The sequence below is a fragment of the Chroicocephalus ridibundus genome, chromosome 4 (assembly GCF_963924245.1).
Source record: "Chroicocephalus ridibundus chromosome 4, bChrRid1.1, whole genome shotgun sequence".
In the NCBI taxonomy this organism is placed as follows: domain Eukaryota; kingdom Metazoa; phylum Chordata; class Aves; order Charadriiformes; family Laridae; genus Chroicocephalus; species Chroicocephalus ridibundus.
The window spans coordinates 20,068,794-20,091,316 of NC_086287.1; the positions used below are offsets into that span (position 1 = coordinate 20,068,794).

General features: G+C 41.8%; 1 protein-coding gene and 1 long non-coding RNA gene across 12 annotated transcripts in view; one reads left to right on the forward strand and one right to left on the reverse strand.

Annotated features, from left to right (window-relative positions):
- The window catches only part of TSPAN4 (tetraspanin 4), a 471,022-nt gene that overhangs the window by 27,575 nt on the left and 420,924 nt on the right, over positions 1–22,523 (reverse strand). The gene's annotated exons all lie outside the window — the stretch shown is intronic.
- On the forward strand, positions 87–12,702 carry LOC134514523 (uncharacterized). Of its 2 annotated transcripts, XR_010070741.1 has the most exons (5): positions 87–388; positions 990–1,228; positions 2,564–2,640; positions 4,765–5,071; positions 8,111–12,702. It is a non-coding gene; the product is annotated as an uncharacterized LOC134514523 (long non-coding RNA). The 2 variants fall into 2 exon arrangements; XR_010070742.1 differs by lacking the exon at positions 2,564–2,640.

Here is a 22,523-nt window from a genome sequence, read left to right on the forward strand (position 1 = left end):
ATATGATGCAAGACTTTGATTAAACTGAAACTCTACCAATACTGAAGAGCCAAAGTCCTTCCATTGTTCCAGTAAGCTGAGAGGGAAGGTGGCTTTGCTGTAATCCTCTCTGGAAGAAAGGCCAAAAGAAGGCTCTTGCGGAGATCCTTATTAACTCCTTTTCAATTTGCTGGCAGCGTGAGATGTCACTTAGATTCTGGCACAGCCTTTAGGCAAAGGCCAGAGGATGCCAGCAGTGTCTCCAGCTTTCTAACCTGCAGGTAAATGGAGACGTTTCATTTCAAGCGTCAGTGCTTCCCTACCACACCACGAACAAAAAATCCACCCAACAACGCCCCTAAACTGGACAAAGCTGAGAAGCTTTGCTGAAAGCAGCGTTTCAATATAGGTAAGTAAATATTCTTGACCTTTCTGGTGATTGTTCCCACCTACCTCTCTGCCTCTCCACCAGAACAGAAGAGGCTGTAAGGAAATGAAAAAATATCCAATAGTTTCCCACCGGGCAAAACTTTTAATTAAATGCCTTGATAATCATTCTCTACAAATAGCAGGGAGTGGGAAATCGAATGTAAACAGAAAGTGCCTAATCTATAAGGTCATTTGTGGGAGCCCTCTTGCCTGCTAAGAAAAGATGAGATTGATTGTACCAACAGGTAAGGCTTGTTTTAAATGAGATGTCCCCAAGCCTGTCTATAAGAAGCTGAGAGCAATACTTGCTCTCCTCACCAACGAAATCTTCCTTATACCACCTGCCTATAAACAGAAATCTTGTAAGATTTTAGTAAGAGACATTGCCTGAATCTTGCTGAAGTCTGGCAGTTAAGGGACAATATACTAATTTCTTGTCAGCATCTCCAGGATGTTCTGCTCAGCTCTGCGGGATTCATTCTTCCTCCCCAGATATGAAACAACACCAGGACTTAACATTTTGTTGTAATCATTTTCTTAAACACAGCAAACCACTTGCTTGGTGAATTCTCTTTTCCTAGTTTGACTGCAAAAGCCTACATCAGGAGTTAAACATTTTATGGCTCTTCCGAACTTCGGTAAGTTACTTGAAATGCTTATTGGCTCTAGCAGTGTTTGATACCAATAGAGATGCACTGGCACTGGCTGTGTAACTTCAGAGGAAAAGCGGAGACTACAGGAACAGAAGACCATAGGAAACGGCCTGGGAGCGGGAAGAAGAATGAACATTTCTGAAGCATGCTGGCTTGGGTCAACTGAGGTGAGACCTTTCGGCTGTGCCATAGGCTTCCTATGTAGTCTTGAAAAGTCAGTTTCTCTTGTGTTTCAGTTTGCTATTTGTTAAACAGACATAACCTGCCATAAAATTAATAATATAATTTGGAGTAGGTATTTGAATACCAAAACCAACCTGGGACATGAAGTCCTTTACAGAATCTGAGAGAAGGCATGGAGTTACTAACCTGAGAGGGTCAGTAGCCCTTCTGGCACTGAGAAGGTAAAACTGAGGTTCATCAGGAAGCAAAAGGAAGGACAAGTACATCTTGCATTGGCCTGGAGCAGGCAGCTGGTGAAATCATAAGAGAAAGAGTCTCCCACTATGTGGTCTGACAAGAACCAAGAAGTCACAATGGTTTTTATAACAAAAAGCTAATAAGAAAGTCAAAGAACTTGGGTTCTTCAAATCAGTTTTTCCTGCATCCATGGTTTGTACATACAATTAATTGCAGTCTCACTCACTGTCCTCCACCCACAAGCACCTGCTTGTGCTCAAAAGCAGCACTGAGGCCCCTGATGCGGCAGACAGCTGAGGCTGCAAGAAAGGAGGCACTGAAACATTCCCATACTATTCATACTATTTAAATGCCAATGAATCCCCCCAGCAGCTTTAATGCTGCTTTATTTTAAACAAGAGATCACAAGTATGACAAGTCACTACGCTCTGCAACTCAAAATTTTTCATGCAAGAGAAAATTCAAATGTTTTCAGCAAACTGCACCTGATTTTGTCCCAATGATTCCTTTAAAGTCCAAGGGAGAGACATATATTGTTCCATATAAAGTGAACGTTTAGCTTCCTATCCTTGCTGCTAAAAGGAGGAAGTATGCTTTTCTGTAGCCAGAGAGGCCACTGCCACCTAGTCTGTTCTTATGCACAGCAACAGCTAACTTGTGCATCAAGTCCCCAAGCTTGTTTAAATAAAGTACATCATAACTAGCTCAGAGATACAGGCTCCAAATGTTACGGTGCAGCTATGCCGCATCCTTTGCTTGCATACAGAATGAAGCCAATAGCACAGCTGACCACTTATTTAAGAGGATGCATATGTCCAGCTCTCTGTCTTGTATGGCACACTGTGCATGCATGGGCACTTCCCAATGAGATAGTCCTAGACCTGCTTAAAAAAACTCAATTCTTGCTTCTTTTTAGTGGAGCTAGGAATAAAAACTTTAGACGTGAATTCTTGGCTTCCTGCTTCTTGTTTCGAAGGAGTTTGAATGCTGCAGCAAACATGGGGAAAGTGCTGGGTAAAACTAGGCAGGTAAATCAAATCAATTACATACACAAAAGGCTGACACTGTGAATCAATTACCAGGCTATTAAGTCAACTCTTCGTGGGCATTATGCATTTTGAGTGACAAAAACCTCACCAGCATGTTGGAGGAATTTCAGGTGAGTGAACACTGAAGTGCATATTTTTTGTGACATACCTAATTATTTACACAGCATTCAGGATACATCTTATGCTGATGGAACCTTTTGTTTACATATAAGTAAGCTCTTTTTCAGATTATTAAGCTGGTTGGGAAAAAATGATAGTAACATCCTCAATAGCAGTGACACCAGCAAAGTTGGGTACCACTGTAACCTAACATTGCCATTTCTTTTCCAGAATGAAACTCCCTTTGTCGTAGGTTTTCTCCATATACTTGCTCCAAAGATGACTCTCACAAACGAGCTTCTCTCCCCTTTCTCCAGTTATGTATCCCAGTTATGTACCTCACCAACTGCTGCTCTCAGCAATGCTCCTCTCTCTTCACACATCAGCCTTGTGTCCCACAGATCTCACAACCATTCCTCAAAGCCCTCGGCTCTTTCCTGTGCCACCCTCCTACTCACTCGAATCGTCTTTCCCCAGACTTGGTCCCGTAAGAGTCATTCCTTTCCTGCATGTCCCAGTAAATGGTAATTTTGCCTTGATCTCTAGTGGCTACGGGACCGCTCCTGTGCCAGGGTGTAAAGACGCCTCTGAGCTACGCTCATGTATTGAAATCCCATGTACACTGAATCCAGGCCAGCAGAAAAGGGAAATGCTCATTCTTTCAAAATGTATGCTTATGTTGAGAATATTCCCAGGATATCTGTATTCAGCCCCTTTGCCTTTTTTTTTTTTAATATAATCACTTTCATTTGTCCTCAACAAACATCAGTATAACCACAGATAAGAAAATTGGGAAGGATGCTAATTAACACGATACATGCTGTTGAGCCTTTGTTTGCCAAGAGACATGAAAGGTGGGTTGCATTTGTGTTTCAAGTGCTAACAACCTGTTATCTCCATCTATACAGACAAAAAAAAAAAGAAAAAGGCAAAAAAACCCCAACCACCTAGGGATGCACATGTCAATAGAGCTTGAGATCCAATTAGCTGCCACACAGGCTTCAGGATGTGCAGATGCAAATCAAAGCAGGGAGACAAGCCACTTTCCTTGTAGCGACTAATGACCATTGTGTGATTATATATTAGGCAGAACAGTGACATTGGACACAGACTCCTTCGCAGATGCTGTGAGCTGGGCAAGGGGAAGCCAGCAGTTTACTCACAGAGATGAAGGACTTGGCCACTTGCCCACTAAGCCATTTGCTGCAGCCCTCCCACAGGATCAACCTTTGCTTCAATTATTTACAATACTCATTTACTTAGTTTAAAGGTGAATGAGAGAGCTTTCAAATAAAAGAGAGCACTACTAAAATACCAGGGGAGGAGGGATAGCAAAGGCAAACCATACCCTACGCTCCCACTGTGGTAAGAGAAGATGAATGAGTCCCACAAAGCATGTAAAGTGTGGTCTCTCTGCAAATCCAGTTATCCAAATAATTTCATTTCCTCTTAAATTCACAGCTTCGGTACAAAAATATAAGCCAAAGTACATAATTTTTCCACTGTGAGCGTCAAAACAATTACACCCTAACTAGATCAGGTCTTTGGTGGCACCTGAACCTTTCTGGGGGCCATGGGAAAGGCACACAAGCTCCCCATGGTTAATCACAGCATTGGCATTGCCACCTCTTGGTGGCAGAGCTGCTCTGCTGAACACAGTGCTGTCAGCTCCACCAGCAACTAATAACAACCCGGGCAAGCTGTAAAGCAAGTGAGGGAGAGGGCTGTGTCCTCAGGGGAAGAAATTTTCCTGATTTCTTAAAACAAGGGGAAGAAGGGGAAGAAGGGGAAGAAATTTTCCTGATTTCTTAAAACAAGGGGAAGAAGGGGAAGAAATTTTCCTGATTTCTTAAAACAAGGGGGAACAAATGTCTGCTCATAAGCCGCCCTTCTCTGTGCTGGAACTAAAAGACCCATTAAAACCCAAACCAAAGCAAACCAGCCCACTGAAGGGTTAAAATCTGTTACTCTGCCTGGAGAAACTTGTCTGCAAAGAGCAATTCTGTGGAATAGGACTGAAGAAGCTGTGTCTTCCTAGATCCAGGGAACGTTAATCCTTAGAGGAAAGTGAGATTTGCACACAGCCTGCTTTATTATTCTTAAGATACGCTTTCTCTGAAATGAACTCATTTTAGAGAAATAATGCTGCGAGGAGAACTACCCATTGTCCCTGGAGAGAAGAGACCAGCAGGCGAAGCCAGACTCACTACAGCGAGCTCTATGCCTACTGTGAGGTGATCTCTGCTCAGCCTGAACGTGGGAGAAGTACAGAATGTGCCCCTGGAGAGAGAGGGGGCAGCACAATTTGTAGCTCCAGGAGAGAGACAGAGGGCTTTGGAGGAACCTCTGGCTACTTTACAGAAACTTAGCAAGACCACTGGAAAAGTTGCCTGGCTTTATTTTGAAGGTTCTCGATATCCTCCTGGCTAAACACCAGAGAAGGTAATTATCTCTTTACCTACAATTTCTTCCTAGAAAATACATTATTTTGTTCCAATCACATAGACATGTGTAGTTGCAAGAATCACAGGTTATGCTAAATGCCATCTCCTCAGTTAGCAGAAACCCGCCCATCTCCACCAAAACCAATGGGGTTGCTGACATTTCTAGTAAGTTGGCTTTGTCACATGGTGTACCAGTGGCTCAAAACCATGTTTCTATTAGGGTACATGCAAGCTTGTAAACCATTCCCTCTCCAAAACATCATCTCTGACACCCTGGGCGTTCTGACCTTCAGCAACTGGAACTGCTGTTTTTAATCCTCAAGTAAGCTTTTCTGTGGAGATATTATAAACTGCTAAATAAAATGCCTTGCAAAGCTAGTAGGTAACAAAAGCAACAGAAGTGAATAACTGCTATTAAATGTCTCCCTTGTTTTAATGAAACAAACAATTGCAGCTCTTCACTGAACTTCATCGAAAACAGTTTTTATCGTGAATGGAATGATTTGGGACTCAGTCACTGCAAATGAATAAACTACATGGAGATTGCTTTCCATAATAACAGAACACAAGCAAATAAACAAACTGCCAGTCACACTTATATAGCACAAAATGCAAGTTTCCAACCACCCTCTCTGCTTCTAATAATGTCAGAAAAAAGCCACATTTCTCATTGGAAGTAATACTGGTTGAATGGAGAAGGAAACCTGGTTGTTTCCCCATATGTTAGACAGAGATAAGTGGCAGTACCTTCACTGAGCGAGGTGCTGGAGAACAGCAATATTTCCATACAGAACAGAATTATATATGCCGTTTTTTCACATAAAAAGTGGTATTTACCAAATGAACAGCAGATACCCTCCGAAATGGCAGCAAAGCTCGATGAAAGGAGAAACTGGCAATGTTGAAGAAAGGTTCACCTCAAACTGCTGCTACCTGGGGAGCCCTCCTATACCCCAGAGCATGATACATGTACATCCCAGCTGCATAATGGCAAGTGGTTTGGCTCCCCTTCCAGACCCCATCGGGGTGAGCAGTAGAGGACAGCATCAGCACTGCCGATCTGTGGCAGATGCAGTGTTTCAAACCACCGAAGGCACATGCCAGCTTCTTTTGTAATTGCATCATCATGTAAATGGTGATGCAAAGCCTGTATATCCAGGTATCTGTGGCCATCCACTCCCCATCGTCAGTTTGTGTAGTCAGGAGAGACCAAGAGTCTCAGTTCCTCAACTACCTGGTGGTCCTGAATGACAGGAAAGGATACTCAGGAGTGCCAACTGGAAAAGTCAACAAAAGCCAGCATAAAAAATGCACATAATGTTCTTGTGAGCAGCAAAGGACCCAACAGAGATTATGGTTTGAGCTACCCTCACCCAACCCTATAAAAACCAAGATGCTAGTAAGCATTTGAAGGTTACATACCACATGTAGCTGGACTACAGGTAAGCAGACGCCCCAGTGAAAGGGGATGCCCGTGTTGTGACAGACGCAGTCCCATTCCAAATCTAAAGGAGCCACTGTTCAGGAACAAGGAAGGGAATTTGCAGAATTGATCCCTCTCAGCCTGCCTCCCTCACAAGAACTGAAAAAGGTCACATCTAAAAGTTTATACAGAACTGTCTACAACAATCCAGACTCAATCAAATAACCGCTGGCCACACCACCACCGCTTTCAGATGGCAATCACTTTTAATCAGTTCTAAGCATAAGCTGCATCTTAATCAAGATCTTTAAAGGGCTTGTCTCTACTAGATAATTTCACCTTGACTTAATCGAATGCCAGCCACCTAGAGGTCACTGACACATTTGTAAAGGTTAGTTTGGACAGTCTCCAAACAGCTCTGGTTTGCCTCTGAGGTCAAACTACAGTAATACCAGCTTGGCTCAAACATGTAACTAGTATCCAGAACTGCCTTTAAAAATGTGCAAACCATCTGAAGCTTATTGTGAATCAATTACAGCTCAACCCGCCCCCCATAGTCAGTACAGGCCTATGGTATGGGCTGTATCCTCTTACCAACCTCCTATGCTAATCCATCTCCCTTCTCTCCCTTCCAAAAAACCTCAAGTCATAAAAGTTTTCTGTCAGGAACAAAACCACTTGTCTATTTACTTATTTATTTATTAAATTTTGGTTGTGGTTTCCACCTACTCTGCATTCATGTGATTGACTTTACCCAATATACAAACCTTCTAGAAGAGTCGCTGTTGTTTCAAAAAGGTAGTGTTTGAGCTAAGGACCTGAAACAAGTTTCCGCCGTATGCAAGCGCCCCTTCTAGAAATGGCATCAAGGTCCTGGAAGTAATCCAGGGAGACTGAGCAACTGTCAGTGATGATCTAGTTTATTCAGGAACAGTCTCTGTCAGAAGGGTGAGTTATCCCTCAGAGAGGAGCAGAAACCAAAGTGAAAGGTAGAGTTAACCTTTCACATATGACAGTGGTCTCAAGAACACCTTTGAGGATGCTCCTTTTGTTTTGTATTTATTGCTTGTGCTTCTGCCTTTCAAAATGAGCCCCTCTTTCCTAATTAAAAGATTGACTTTTTGCCAAAGAGAAGAACTGATCCCACGTCTCTTCTTGAAGCTGAAAACTGTCTTCTCCCTCTCAACCCCTTTAGATTCTCTAATGTCTAATAATACTGGTTGAGCTAGCTCTGAGACCTTTTTCTCCATGGGGCGTTCATCTGGGTCTCTCCACCTATCTAAACTTACTGCTTTTGACAACTCTGAAGAGCTCTGAAATTTGACTGAAATTTGCTGTCAGGTTCAAGGTTTACGGGGGCATAAGAGAAAGAAAAGTCAGTGCAGCCACACTGAATGTATTTTAAAAAGGAAAATTTACAAATAAGTAACATTATTAAAAACCGGGGGGTTTAGTAGGTTCTCTTGACCCAAAGCTATTTGGATTATTAGGTATTTTTCTCATTGCTAGGGAAGGAAGTATAAAAATCACTGCTGATGAAATTTTATAGATAACACACAAAACTTGCTGCACATTAAATAATCTGCTGATATCACTTGGCCTGCTTCGTTACAGAGCCTCACAGCTTATCCAGCCAAATACCAGAACAGACATTTAGGAACAAAGACACACTACAAGACTGGAAACAATATTCTGTAAAGCAGGAAATCTGTGGAAGGAACAAGGGAATGCAGATGGACATGGTCTGAGGGCAACACTTCCAACTTTCGGAGGAAACAGAGTCATGGGTATATTCAACATGAGCTGTATAAAGACTGAGTTGTATCATTCTCTCTACACTGCAGAATTGATATCCATGTTTTCAGAAATCTACTGGAAATTTGAAAAGATTTTAGAGAAGACCTACAAGAAAAAGCCAATCGCCAAGAAGCATGCTTTACTTCACAAGACTAACACTCTTGGATAAACTAAACAGAGTGACAAGGTTAAAAAGCAGCCTAATTGCATTCTTCAGGTACCTACATGGAGAAGCAACTCTCAAGAGTAGTCAGCACTTTAATCTACCAGAAAAGGACATAGTGAGAGCTAATGGTTAGAAGCTTAAGCTAGACAAACACAAGATAGAAACAAGGCATAATTTTAACTGTGAGGAAAAAAAAAATAAATCCTTGGAACAAATTATTGAGGAATGAGGTGCAGTCAATGATGTCTTTAAATCAAGGCTCAAGAAATTTGCAAAGTCAGATGTAATTAGTTTAATGACAAGAATACTGATTGAAAGGCTATGGACCATAGATAACCTTAACTGTTTCCTCTGGTCTTAAAATTTATAAATCTTTCCAGAGGCTACAAGGTTTTCCAAGGACAGGGATTTCTGCTATTCATGCCAGATTATGTCACCTATGCGCTGCACTTTGACTTTGCTTCAGATCAATCCTGAAAGAAAAGTTGACATCAAATATGTAAGTCTATTTAGCACAGCCCTTCTTGGAGACTCAGGCATTGCTCCTTTTAAATTGGCACTGGTGATTTTGGGGCACAAATTCTCCTAGATCGCAGCCCAAGTTCTCTGAATGAGCTCACTATCTGCCAAACCCACATCTCCTCGCCCATGCCAACACTCAGAAATGCTGCTCCCAGTACTGCACAGGTGGCTGCTGCTGACTGTGGCACAGAGCAGGGGTCCTCTGGGAAATGTGTCAACCAACTTACTGAAGCCAGCTACTCCACTGTCACCAAACAAATGCAGGCTCATTTGCCCTGCAGCAATCACATCTTTAATCTTAGAGGCTGCTTTTACCTGGCTTCACATGGTGCAGTGTGAGAGAAGCCAAATCTAAGGAGTCACAAGTGAGCAGCTCTAAGCTGCTGCCTTAAAGCCCTTGGTACAGGCAAACACATTTTATTCCCTCTCGCTAAAGTTGGGATTCCTAGATAAACAGCAAAGAGTGCCTTCAATAGAACTTTGAGTAATCAATGCCACATGATTATTCTATCCATCCAAACAGTTAAGTCCTTTTGGTTCTTTTAATTCCATTAGTAGTAACACTGCCTCTGTCCCTTACCTGTCCTCCCAGGTACTTCCCTGAGATAGAACAGCACTGGCCTGGCAGGGTGCGGCATCACCAGGTTCACCTCCACTCTATACCCAATTAATACTCATAAAGTCAGGACATCTGGCTTGAATCCCAATCCACGCAGACAGGGCTGTGTTGAACACAGAGCACAGCAGCAAAGGCCACTCACAGCCACAGCCACTATGCTGTTTGCTGCAGTCACTATCGCGCTTTAGTTTTGTAGTATATTTCTTCTAGAGAAGGGCCCTGTGTGCAGCCCTGCTATTCAGAATCCCATTAACTTTTTATTTGAAAAACTTCCACCTTCTAAAGTGTAGCCATTTCAGAAAACACTGCACTGTGATTAGCTGCAGTGACACCACCTGCCATTCCTGACCCAAACCACAGTAAAAGCTCACATTCACTCAGATGTGACTGTGACATGCTTTCATACTTATTTCCAAACTCAGTATAGATAGACCTGGATCAATAGCAATAAATCTCCTATGGGATTCAAAGATGTTTGGAGCTGGGATCACAATTTTCCTTACATGATTCTATAGGCCTAAGAACAACAGCAAAAGCCCCCAGGTGTTGCTGTAGTGAAAATAAGATGTATACACAGAGAAGTGCAAAGTGCAGTTTTTTTGTGCCTTGTGAAGTTTTTTGAGGTACTGAAAGGCTGTAAGGAGTTCATAACAATGTTTATAAATGCTGGAAAAGGCAGTTTTAGCAAGAATGAAAATCTGTCTGAGACTTGTTCTGTTGTTTATTCATTATTCACCATTGTTCATTTTCCTCTAATACATTTTCCTTATTCTGTCAGGGGAATTCTAAACACGCTATTTGGCCAGGATGACAAACTGCACAATCTAAATATTAAATAGCAAAAAGTCAAAGAGAATGCTTTTTGAAAAACCTGTAGGTAACAAAAAAAACCCCAAAAAAGCCCAGATTAAACCAGTGGCATTAAAGAAACTGCAGGCTGGGTTAGTCTGCACATGAGTCACTAATTCAAAGGAGCAACCTTGTACTTTCACCAATATTGCCAGCTTTTGGGACACTTTGAGAAGTCACATAGTACTTGCATGGGGGTTTGTATAATACTCCAACTATGGAATCCAGCAGCTATAGCTGAGAATTTTGGCTTTTATTAAAAAAGGGTTTATTATAAAATGTTGAGGCCTCATGGGTTTTGCTAAAAGTCTGAAGACACTTGAAAGCAAAAGGCATCCCCTGTCCCCCCCTCAACTTAGTAAGAAGAAAGAGCTGTATTTGTCATTCTGCCTCACCACCAGTGTTATCTTGCATGATTTCATACCTGAATGCTGGCAGCTTCTCTACCTGGTAAAGCTCTGGCATAGCTCCGGGGGCTGGTGCTATGACTATGTAACAGATGCCATAGCTATTTAGACTATTCATACTAGTTCAGAATCTAATAAAATAACCAGTCCTTCTTATGGTACACCTGTGTGAATTTTTTTCCTAAGCAGATCCTATTTAAATCCCATTTTTCTACAAAGCATGACCACTCTTACAAGAGGCATCAGCCACATTCTCTCAGCTGTGTACCTCTGTGACCAGCAGAGGCCAGCTCTCCAGTGGTCACGCGAGAATTGGTTGACTACGCAACACAGTCTGACAGCAACAGTCAGGGAAGTCTTTACTAGGCCAAATTTCACCTTTCTTGGGCTTGACTGCTGGAAAATGCAATAATCAAAAAACTATTAGAGTTTCTTTATCTGTGATAAAGTTTCTTTATCTGTGATAACTTTTTCCAAAACAGAAAAGAAAGTTACAGTATCAGGTTTTTTCCCCTATTACTAATCTTCTTGACAAACTGTTGCTGAAATTTTTCCCACCACATCTGTGAAGACAAATGGAATAAAAAGAAAAGCCAGTGGCTCCACTTATCTTTCTAATTAACACAGAATACATGTTGACTATGTAATTTCCGAAGACCCCATCCAATCTCGTATTGCTCGCATAAATACATGATATGGTCAGAGTCCATATCTCCAGATTTTTGAAGATTTGGAAGTCATCAAGAGAACTAACAACAGTGAAACACAGTGTTAACTGGAAGCGCTGCAGCATATTAACAACGGAAAAAAAGCCACAACTCTCAAACTGTGTTGCATCAAAAGAGCAAGGTGGCAACAATTCTGAGAGGAGGAAAACTGCAGAAATCACTGAGACAGAAGCTGGGGCGTAAATACCATAGAAGGCAGAGCGTACTTGAGGGATGAAAGGCTTTGAGAAACTGGCTATGTGACCACCACATGCAAACATGCCGGTGCAAAACGCTCCACTGAAGGAGAAACGCGACAGTGCTCTCTGCTGCCAACACAGACAAGGGTCCTTCAGAGCTCATTAGCACCACCAAGAGATTTGCACAGCTAAAATGACGAGGACCACAATACCGCTACAGAAAGTCTTGAGACAGGGAGTGGATTCCCATTGTTCCAAAACTGCAAAGGCCACATCCCCGTAAACAGATTTCACTGAGCAGCAATGATTTCTTTGCTAACCTCAAATTAGTGGTAACAATGGACCTTACAGCCAAATCCACACAGCAGTCTATAGGAGAAGCATTCAGTCAAGAATCACAAGTGCTGTAAACTGGAGGATGAGCTACGAAGAACAGTATCCATCTTGCAAAACGGAATGTCTCATCATGTAGACAAACAAATTGTTGATAGAAAAATGTGCCACAGACAAGCTAATCTTGGAAACAGAGTTGAAACCATGCAAATCAAAAGCAATGGATATTCAGGTTCTGCATAAAGCAGCTTTGCAGATGAAAAATGACACCCAGCATACACGGAGTAAATGAGTCCTGTCATCCTTCACTGAGAGGACTGAAATAAGTTTCAATTACTGAACCCATTGCACTCACCTTTTTCTACAACATAAACAGGACAACAGAAATGCTTACGCTAATCAGCCAGGGCTGAATTTCCTTTCATCAAGACAGCTTACGCAGACACGTGGGAAAAAAACACCCACATTTAACAAGTAGAAAAAAAATAGTGGAAAACTGTGAAAGCTAGGTATTCAGAGGATGACTGATTCACCAAAACTATGTGAGGGCTTAAAAAACCCCACAACTTCTGAAACAACCAATGTAAATGTTAATAATGCAAAAGATGTACCAAACGTTTGATGAAAAAAAAGGTTCATTTGCAGGTTCAATAAAAACAAAATTAACAGAGAGGAGAAGAATTTGTATTATCTATTTATTCAACATCTACACAATGCATATCACTCCTGCTTGTTTCTTAGCTATATTAGAAAGCTTTTTAGTTTAAGTCTGTAAAATTGTAGGTCCCATCTCCAAATGGGAGACGAACAGCATTCAGAAACATGCTGACTACCAGTTACCACACAGCTCAGAGAAAATCACCAAATCTAAATAAAGTCCATAGGCACAATTATTAAAGCATTAGAAGTACTCTCCACCACCCCCCCCCACCCCCTCCTTTTTTGGGCGGGGGGTTGAAATAGTTTTGACTACTCTTATCTCCTTGGATTTAGGGGAAAAGGAAGACAGGAGAGAATCAAGAGGATAACTACGGTTCTTCTGGCTACTTTAGAGAGATTTACAACCATTTCCAAATTGCATTAAATATTCTGAATTTAGGACAGGAAACTTCTCATTATCTTTCACAAATCTAATTAACTAAATGAATATGCTCCAAGCAACACAAAATTCCCCACATGCACTTTAAGTAACAGGATTCTCTTCCTCATGTAACTGCAAACCAGCATCGGGCGTTCTCTTATACAGAGGCAAAGTGGTTGCCAAAAGGGACAGTTTAAACCTGCAAAGAACACTTGGGGTTATAAAAATATAACGCCATCTAGAAATACAACGGCTGAGAGCATCTGGGTATCATTTTGGTCCATAGCAGACAAGCAGTCTGAGCAGCCTAGTAACAAGATTGGGAAGCGGGATTAGAAACTGATGTTCAAACCGATGGAAAATACAGGTCAGAAGCAGATGGGCGCCCACAACAGCCAGCTGCAGCAGGGACAATTTTTTTTCTGCAGGAGCATGTCATCCACCCTGCTACGCACCAATAAGAGAACGCTACTGCAGCAAGAAACAAATTGCGATTTGCTTTAAAAAAATAATAATTATTCCTACAGAACCACCTCTGTTTTGATCTGATACATAATTTATACAGGGAAAAATGCCACCTTTGAAATTACTTTGGCCCTGTAGTTTTTAACTGTCAGATACAATTTCTTTGAAATCTAATTCATGATTTGCAGGCTTCATTAAGTTTTCGCAAGTAATTTTAAACTTAAATCACCATTGGCAAATCCATCATTTATTGATAGAAACATTAGGACTCAAATGGAGTGTGACCTGTGATGAAACAAGATAGGAAGGGATGAGGGTGGAAAAATGTGCTCCCTTGTGCCACAAAAGACCATTTTGTCAGGAAAAAAATATCAGATGGAAAAAAAGTAGTCTTTCTTTCTGCCGCCCCCTAATGCTAAATGTAGGAAGAGTTTTTGAAGTTAAAATTGTCTTCTAAAACCTGAGTAAGAAGATACAAGCTAAACTCAAGAAGGAGTGTAAGTAATAACATTTCTGTTTTCTTCTTATTTACAGAGATATTGTAAGGATGGAGTGCAGTAAAACTCCCTCCTCTGAAAGAGAAGGGAATAAACAAAAGCAGGCCAAAGCAAATAAAATACAACAGAGAAGCCCAGATATTTGTTATAAATTTAATCCCTCACCATGGTGAATCCCTTGATTCCGGCCGAGGACATGTTGAAACAGTAGAAAGATGATGATCGTATTTTGATTGATATATAATTATTTAGTATATAGTTAGTCCAAACTTTACCAAGGAGATAGTTTTCAAACCAACGGCATTCAAGTACACTTCTCAGAGGCTCATTATATATACCTGTATATATCTGATCCTGTATATATCCGATCCTACCAAGAAAAATCTGCTTCATGGTTTGTAGCCATCTCCCTTCGGTGCAGCTTGCCAGAAGTCAGGAATATATTTCTTTTTAATTCCAGATAGCAGTTTTATTTAGTGTACATTATTTATCATAGCATCATTCCCCTCATTCAGCAATTATGATTTCTGGCCACCCATTTTGAACAGATGTGATAAAAAATACATTTCACATATTAAGTGACTTCAACGCAACTCCCAAAGAAAACACAACTCCTAATCATAGAATTGTTTGAGTTAGAAGTGACCTTAAAAGATCATCCAGTTCCAACCCCCTAGCCACGACGAGGGGCACCTTCCACTACATCAGATTACTCAAAGCACCATCTGACCTGGCCTTGAACACAGCGATGAGGCAGCCACAACTTCCCTGGGCAGCCTGTTCCAGTGCCTCACCACCCTCACAGTAAAGAATTTCTTCCTAACAACTCATCTAAATCTACCCTCTTTCATTTAAAGCCATTACCCCTTGTCTTATCACTACATGCCCTCGTAAAAAGTCCTTCTCCATTTCTCCCATAGGCCCCCTTCAGATACCGGAAGGCTGCTGTAAGGTCTCCATGGAGCCTCCAGGTTGAACAACCCCAACTCCCTCAGCCTGTCCTCATAGGAGAGGTGCTCCAGCCGTATGATCATCTCTGTGGCCCTCCTCTAGACTCACTCCAACAGGTCCATGTCCTTCTTATGCTGGGAGCTCCAGAGCTGGATGCAGTATTCCAGGTGGGGTCTCACAAGAGTGGAATAGAGGGGCAGAATCACCTCCCTCACCTTGCTGGCGATGCTTCTTTTGATGCAGCCCAGGATGCGGTTGGCTTTCTAGGCTGCGAGCGCACATTGCTGGCTCATGTTGAGCTTCTCATCCACCAGCACCCCCAAGTCCTTCTCCTCAGGGCTGCTCTCAATCCATTCTCTGCCCAGCCTGTGTTTGTGCTTGGGATTGCTGTGACCGAGGTGTGGGACCTTGCACTTGGCCTGGTTGAACTTCATGAGGTTCACACGGGCCCACATCTCAAGCCTGTCCGCTCTACACAGCTTGGTGTCGTCAGCAAACTTGGTGCGGGTGCACTCAATACCAACAACCATGTCACCGACAAAGATGTTAAACAGCACTGGTCCCAATACCGACCCCTGAGGAATGCCACTTTTGTCACTGGTTTCCTCTTGGACATCAAGCCGTTGACCATAACTCTTTGAGTACAACCATCCAGCCAGTTTCTTATCCACTGAGTGGTCCATCAATCAAACGCATGTCTCTCCAATTTAGAGCCAAGGATGTTGTGCAGAACAGTGTCAAATGCCTTGATGAGCCTAGGCAGATGATGTCAGTTGCTCTCCCCATATCCACCAATGCTGTGACTCCGTCACAGAAGGTCACCAACTTTGTCAGGCACGATTTGCCCTTAGTGATCCCACGTTGGCTGTCACTAGTCACCTCCTTATTTTCCATGTGCCTTAGCAGAGATTCCAGGAAGATCTGCTCCATGATCTTGCTGGGCACAGAGTTGAGACTGAATGGCCTGTAGTCCCCTGGGTCTTCCTTCTTCCCCGCTTTTTAGAAATGAGGTTCCTCATCTGCCAGTTCCCTCAGGACCCACAGATGGATTTCATCAGGTCCCATGGATTTGTGCACCCTCAGACTCCTTAGGTCTCAAACCTGATCTTCTCCTACAGTGGGCAGTTCTTCATTTATCCAGTCCCTGCCTTTGCCTTCTGCAATTTGAGCTGTGTTGCTAGAGCACTTGATGGTGAAGACTAAGGCAAAAAAGTCATTGAGTACCTCAGCCTTCTCCATATCCCAGGTGACCAGGTCTCCTCTTTCCTTCTGGAGAGGGCCCACATTTTCCCTAGTCTTTCTTTTATCACTGACGTACCTGTTGAAGCTTTTCTTGTTGCCCTTGACGTCCCTGGCCAGATTTAATTCTATCAGAGCTTTAGCTTTCCTAACCTGATCCCTGGCTGCTTGGACAATTTCTCTGTATTCTTCTCAGGCTACCTGTCCTTTGCGGTTCAAAGCACTGTTGTCATGAAAGGTGGGTGATGCACAAGCAGAAGTCCCTGCATCTCCTTACTTATGACAGAGCGAGGCTTTGCTACAGCAAGACTTAACACTGTAAAGTCTGTAGGTACACAGCAAAGAAACCTCCACTGAAATCAGATGTGAGCATGCTGCAATACGCAAATTTATTGACACTGCCCATGAGAAAGGATAAGAAAAAGAAAGATGAAAAAGAACCACAACTCCCTACAGTGCTATCGCTATGCAGCAGCATGAAAAATTAGGAATATTTGGTGCAGCTTAAAAAGAGGGGATAAAGGGGTTGCTCTGTCTGGGAGAAGCTCTCTGACTTCAGTGAGGTTATTTCTAAGTTCACTCAAACAGAGTTCATTAAATGACTGGCTGGTCGCTAAGACAGATTTTACCTATTTTAGAACAACTACCCTCATCACTTGGACCAGTAAGGGTATTTCTGTGACTTTCTCATTTATTTTTATATATACATAATGAATAAGAATATATGAGAATAAGAATATTAAATAAGCTGAATGTAATGCATTTTAAATAAACCTGCTACTTCTTTTTTTAGACCTAAATTAAATGCAAAGTAAGCACCTCTCAAATGCTTGTGGCTAAATTTACCACTGGGAACTTAATGGGTGTGCTGATGAAACATTTACATGCAGCTGTTTTGTCCATAAAGAGAGGAAATTTGCACATCCAATACATCCAGCTTTACATCCAACTTCTCTGCAATATGATTGTCTGCTTAATACATACAAATGAAAGATTAAATGTGAAAAACTGGCAAGGTTCAAAGTCTAGACTCTTTTTTTGTGAAAAACATTTTCAGACAGCGTTTAGGCCATCACATACAAGTTGAGATTTATAAAGTTCTGCCATTCGCATTTCAGTTCTGTTCCAATAAATGCCATTCTAAAGTTTTCAGACTAGTAATAAAAATCTATTAATGTGTTTTCTCCGTGTTAATCAATTCAATATGGGGATTGTGATGTTAACACTACTTTACGTTACTGCCTTCATCATTTCTCATTCTTACAATATATAAAATAAACAAAGGGGTTTTGGATTCCTTATAGATTCATTTTTATCTCAAAGTGAAAGCTGTGCGAGATTTGTGGCTTCAGACTTATAGTTGGTGATAAGCTTCTCCTTCCTTCCTCTTCCCAAACTAAATATATAAAGAGACTTTAACAAAATTAATTGCAGGATTCAGCGTTCATGAATTTCTATGCTTGTGTAATTCATTTCCTCACAGATAGCAAAGCAAAAGGAGGTTCTCTTGCTGCCAAGGTTACAGGATTCATGAGCAAGTCTTCTTAGGAGTGATGGGGAATAAGTAAAGAATTCCCTCCTCACTCCTTTTACTGGGGGCTAGCTTTTAATCGCATTAAATTACTCATGCCGCTGGACTGCATTCCTTAGGATAGAGGGACAGCTGGAGAACAAATGCTACCAGGAGAATCCCAAACAATTTGCGTAATTTTTAGCAATAAACATTACTCCCAGGTTGGGGACCAATCATATTCATATTCATCTCTGGCAAAGAGTATAGCCCCTCACTCAATTCCTTTATCAGCAACTCCACTCTTCGACCCAGGCACCATGTGGGAAGGTGAAGCAACCTGTGCTCCCTGAGAAAACCGCAGTAGCATAAAAAGTTTTCTTTCCCCCCATCTAATCCTGCTGCCTAGAGTCGCCGACTGTAGAGGTCAGAAAAGGGAACTTGTCCCTGAAAAGGACCATAGAGGAAGACCTGTGGGTGAGGTGATGCCACAGAGCACCGCAGGATCAATTTATGTGTTCCTTCTCTTGTTGCAAATCAACAAATTCACTTTCAGGCGCTGTACCTACTTCTTACAAGAAATAGCTTTATATGCAGGAAAAGACCCACCCAGCCACCCTTCCCAAATTCTAAAGCCCTGCCTGTTCTGGGACAGCCCAAATCTGGGGAAGGACAAATCCATAAAGCGAGGAACATTTCCTGACTTTCCTGGATTTTTGAGTTAGAGGGTGGAAGGACAATTTAATTTCCTACTTTATAAAATGCAATTCACCTTTTATTCCCCACTCACTTTCATAAAAATCTGCTGAGATAAAAGACTTGTTTAATTTATTCTTCCATTTCAGCTTAAAACGGAGGACCAGTTGAACTGCTAGCTCCTGATAAACTAAAGGAAGTGATCCAAATCTATATGCTTATTAATATGAATGCATCTTTACCCTCCATGCACAACCATATTCCAAAGGGAATATGAGAGGCTCAGCACTGTGGTCACAGGACACAAAAAAAGGGAATGTTAAGATTCGTTCTTACCCAAGGAATTCTTCCCTTGTAAAGCGTGTTGCTGAGGTAGGCAGTGCACTGAACCAGGTCCCACTACTGGTACTGCTGTTCAGTGTCACTCTACCTCAGAGATGACTTACAGACATGAGAGGGGATTCGGGGCACCCCACTTCACATCCCGGCAGATCTAGTTTTCATGAAATGTCAAAATTCAAACCTCTCTAAACCTTCGCAAAGTGGGTCAACAAGGGAGAGACACCCAAATCAGCCTTGGCTTAAAAACACATTTTTATTATGCAGGATGTTGTTAACTGTCTGTTAAATCTCCCTTTAGGACTAAATTTTCTCTCTATCAGATTCCACCACCACCACTTAAAAGAGCACCTAAAAGTTGCATACAAACAACCTCTGTAACAAGCGCAAAATTCTTGCCTACTTAACTCCACGTAACTCTGCTCAATCAGAACACGAGTTGTCTGTGTGCAAACTAAAATTCCCACTGGATAATTGTTTCAAGGACAGAGGGTGAAGTGAATGGCAAGTCAGAACTGACACGGGGACATCTCAATGTCCTCTTCTCTTGGAAGGTCAGGGTAACCAGAGTATTGCAAGCTTTCAGAGACCAGAAACTTGATCCTCTTAATTCACACTATTTAAATTGTGGATTCATGATGTTAAGCTGAACGAGGCAAACAGTCTTTGAGGAGAAAGAGAATAATTATGTGACTGAAGAAACACGCTTCAAGTAGTGCATTTTACACCCTCACCACTTTGTTTCTTAGTCCCCAGTTGTGCCACTTTTCACAAAAATCCATATAGAACAGGACTCCTTAACCCGTCTCTGATAAATTAATCTCCTTTAGAAGGGTTCACATGGAAAAATCTTGAGAAAGAATGATATTGGAATCCTTGAATTTAATATGCCATTAAAAGAAAAAAAAAAAAGGAGACTAATGAGATGTATACATTTTAAATGTAAAAGCTGTGGAATAGATAAGGACTTACTGAGTGACCCTTACAGGCTATAACTCTGCACGGCATCCTACTGAGACCAGAAATAAACACAGTCTCAGAAACAGTGATTTAAAATATCATGTTGTTCATTTGCATTGAAATGGTTTCATAAGGGCCCATGGAAAGGGTTTATTTGTTCATCTCTAAACCTGGCTGTTAGCATCTATCTGCTGAACAGGACATACAGGACCACATACAGGCAAATTCACACCAGGACATGCCACCAGCCTCTCCACAGTGTCACTGCAGCCTCACAGGGAAGACTATAGCTCTTCTAGGCACACAGCAAACAGGTCTATTCCAAATGGCCAGCTACTCCAGCAGAACATTGTTCAAAACATGTCTGCAATGGGTGGAGGAAGGCCTTTACATCATAAAAGTGCCTTTGTATTTCCTAGATCAAGCAGGAGAGCGGTTTTGCATCTCAGAGCTGGATCTAATCTCCTCAAAGACCCACACAGGAATGTTGACAGTTTCATGGTGTCTAAGGATTGCACTGGGAGCTGGCCCTGGATCAGGAGCAGGGAGCCCAAGGAATCCAGAATCCAACTCCTATGGAATCTGCAGAGCACCACCAATGATGTGGAAGTAAAAAGCCATATTCTCCATTTTACCATACATAGCACTAGCTGATCCTTATGGGATGAATACAAAAATATAACCATCATACCCAATCACAAAATCTAAGAACGTGCGTGTGGAAAAGGGACATACTAAATCCTCAGAAAGTCCAGCTCAATGTGGAATGACGTCTCTCCCTGTTGCCCTCCTAGCAGTTTGATATCAAGCACATTCCAGGAATTCAAAGTAAGTATTCAAAAAAAGTCATTTTAAATAAATGACAGTGAAAGGCTAATTGAAAAATCTCTCATTCCAGTACAAGAAAGAAATGCAATTGCTGGGGCAAGTCCTGCACAGGGCCATAAAGATGATTTGACTGGAGCATCCTTCATATGAGGAGAGACCAAGAGAGATGGGACGGCTCAACCTTAGAAAAAAGAAGATTCAGAGGGGTTCTTATCAACGTGTAATGAAGAATGAAGAAGCAGGAGTCAGACTCGTCTCAGTAATGCCCACTGAGATCACAAGAGACAATGGGCACAAATTAAAAAGCAGGATATTCAATCCTAACACAAGAAAACACTTTTTTACTGTGAGGGTGGTCAAACACTGCGACAGGTTGCCCAGAGAGATTGCGGAGTCTCCATGTGTGGAGATATTGAAAACCAAACTGGACACAGTTCTGGGCAGCCTGCTCTAGCTGTTCCTGCTTGAGGAGGGGGTTGGACTACCTGATCTCAAGAGGTCCCTTCTAACCTAAACAATTCTGTGATTCTGTACCATAGCAAGGGAAAGTCATTGAGAATACAGATGGTAATGCCAAATTACCACAGCAGAGATTAGGAAACAAATATCCACGGGAATCTAGGTGGATTTCATTTCTCTTGAAAACCCATGTTTTTTCTGCAGTCAAAGTTCAACCAATTTCTTAGCAGGCAGCAGCATCCCATGCATTCTGCATTGCAAGATTAAGACATCATGCTAGAGAACAAAACTCCCCAGTTATTGCAGTTGTGATGCAGTGGAGTCTCCTATAGCACTGTAATACGCCACCTCATACATTCAAGTGAGCATTATTTGGATCACCATGTGGGGAAGTGGAAGGAGATTTCAAAAATCCTAAAATGAAGAATAATGGCTTGGCTCCATGGAAGACAACACGTAGCTCCCACTGACTTCACTGGGGCCAGGATTTTACCATATAGAAAGTGGTGACTTGTGTATTCATTCTGTCCTGACACCTGATACTGTATCATGTAACTGAACTCCTAAATGACTTAAAATGGATATGGCAAAATTGTGATACTTAGCAGCAGAGAGCCATTCCGGTGTCCTAGTCTCACTCATCTAATTGTCTCTCACTGATGCTCTTACATGAAAATTGACAGTTAACATAAATAGAGTTACATGAATAGAGTTAAAAAAGAGAAAACTTACGATAGGCAATCGGAAAAGCAATCCTCATTGCTCAGTGCTCTTCTGTGATAAAAAGAGAGCTGCCTCTGCCATTTGTACATAAATCAAAGACATCACGACCCAGGTTCCCATTGATAACACCCGGCTATGGGAAGCCACACCTGGCCACTGAATAACCACCACCGCTGGTGATAGCAGCAAGGGCACTACACTGACATTTACTTAAACACCAGTCTGATCTCAGCACACTTCAAGGTATGCAACACATTCTTCTGCTGCTTTCATCACAGTCCCCAAAAGAAAATCCATTGGTTTTTGTTTTTTGTTTTTTTACCCCCCAAGCTACCTGACCTTGAAAAAACCATTGCATCTCTTTGTTTGAATGTATTCAGCTGCTTTTGTGCCAACTACAATGCATTCCCCATTCATCGAGAAAAAGGTGGACCTGAAAGAAATCTGCAGGATGTTTTCTCTGTGTGCGTGTTGTATAGACAGTAATGTTGATTCTCTTCACAGCTTTTAAATATCCCTTCAACAATTTTGATTACTTCAAATCTTACTGCAATTCCTTTGGTCCTGAATTTTCAAAAGAAAAACTAAATATCTTGTGTGATATATCTAACATCTGGTTTTGATTCAAAATCTTTTTCTCTTACATGCTTAATGACTTTCCACTTTCATTATTCTCTAG